This window comes from Cebus imitator, unplaced genomic scaffold (genome assembly GCF_001604975.1).
Source record: "Cebus imitator isolate Cc_AM_T3 unplaced genomic scaffold, Cebus_imitator-1.0 Scaffold4876, whole genome shotgun sequence".
In the NCBI taxonomy this organism is placed as follows: Eukaryota; Metazoa; Chordata; class Mammalia; order Primates; family Cebidae; genus Cebus; species Cebus imitator.
This window is the reverse complement of record NW_016112191.1, coordinates 1-1,318: the sequence shown is the minus strand read 5'-3', so window position 1 is coordinate 1,318 and position 1,318 is coordinate 1. Positions and strand designations below refer to the sequence as shown.

General features: G+C 30.5%; 1 long non-coding RNA gene across 1 annotated transcript; it reads left to right on the top strand.

The window, feature by feature from the left end:
* Positions 1–7: 7 nt before the first annotated feature.
* LOC108299307 lies at positions 8–1,317 on the top strand. The gene is made up of 3 exons (XR_001822898.2): positions 8–93; positions 177–262; positions 1,226–1,317. It is a non-coding gene; the product is annotated as an uncharacterized LOC108299307 (long non-coding RNA).
* Position 1,318: the final 1 nt, after the last annotated feature.

Genomic DNA, 1,318 nt, shown 5'->3' with positions numbered 1-1,318 from the left:
ATATTTTCATATCTCGAACCTCGATCCCAAATGCTGCCTCTGAAGAAGGAGATGAAGATGACTGGGCATCCAACAAAGTTATATTTAAAATAGGTAAAAAAGATAACCAGATTACCTTAAAATAAAGAGAAGGCTGTTTTGTTTTTGCTCCTGACTATTTTTTTGAATACTTCCAGGTGACCTTGGGCATGTAACAAGGATCTCCAGTCCACAAGTTGAAGAGGGTGATAGTCGTTTTCTTGCAAATGAAGTTTTACAGGAGGTAATTTTTCTCCCTTAATTAAAGTTTGCTTTGTAACACTTAGCAGTTGATAGAAGAATATAAATTCAGATGTATTAAACTTTTAAGTTAACCAGTAGAACAGAAATAAAACCTAAACCATGAGCTGAGGGCATTTGCAAAAAGTCATGAAGACAAAGATTTATAATGGAATTGTGGTAAAAAAAAAAAAAAAGATGTTCTCGTACATCAGTGGTGGAACTTTAAATGGCATATCCTTTTTGGAGATCAAAGTATTAGTATTGCATTAATATTTAAAAATCATGTACCCATTGACTCATAATTTTCACTTCTAGGAGTTTTTCCTTATAGAAATATTTACATATAAACACAAGTTGAAAACAATGTAAATAGTGTTTACTAATAAGAGAATTATTAAGTAAATAATGGCACATAGTTATTAGTGTGGCACATAGTTTCAAGAATGTGACAAAGTATTTCTTGATAAAAATTTTGAATGAAAATAGAATAAGAAAAATACAAAGTGTAATTATATGATCCCATTGCTCTTTGTAAATATGTGTATATATATGTTTGCATATGTGTATTTGTAACTTATCAAGTGTGTTTTTTTTTTTTTTTCTCTTCTGATTAGAGAAGATGGAATTAAATCAGTGTGTTTCTATGTGTTTTGTGTTTGCATATGAATCCCTAGAGGTAGAGGGGTTTCTTTTGAGAGTTAAATTTGGCTGTTGATAAAGAAGAGGCATTTACTTTTATATATGTGTTTGCGTTTTACCCCTTAGAGTGTATATTACTTTGTAATTTAAAAAATAAACCTCCCCAAATTTAGCAGTTTATTCTCTAAATAGGTCCTAAACTTGAATGTGACATTAGACATTTTGATTTAGTCCTGTTTTTCACCTAAATTATCTTAGAAGTGTAATCTTGTTTTATTTTGACCAGTTTTACATTACTTAAAAAAATATTTTTTTAATTTTACAGAATTATACCCATCTACCAAAAGCAGATATTTTTGCGCTTGCCCTCACAGTGGTATGTGCTGCTGGTGCTGAACCTCTTCCCAGAAATGGAGAT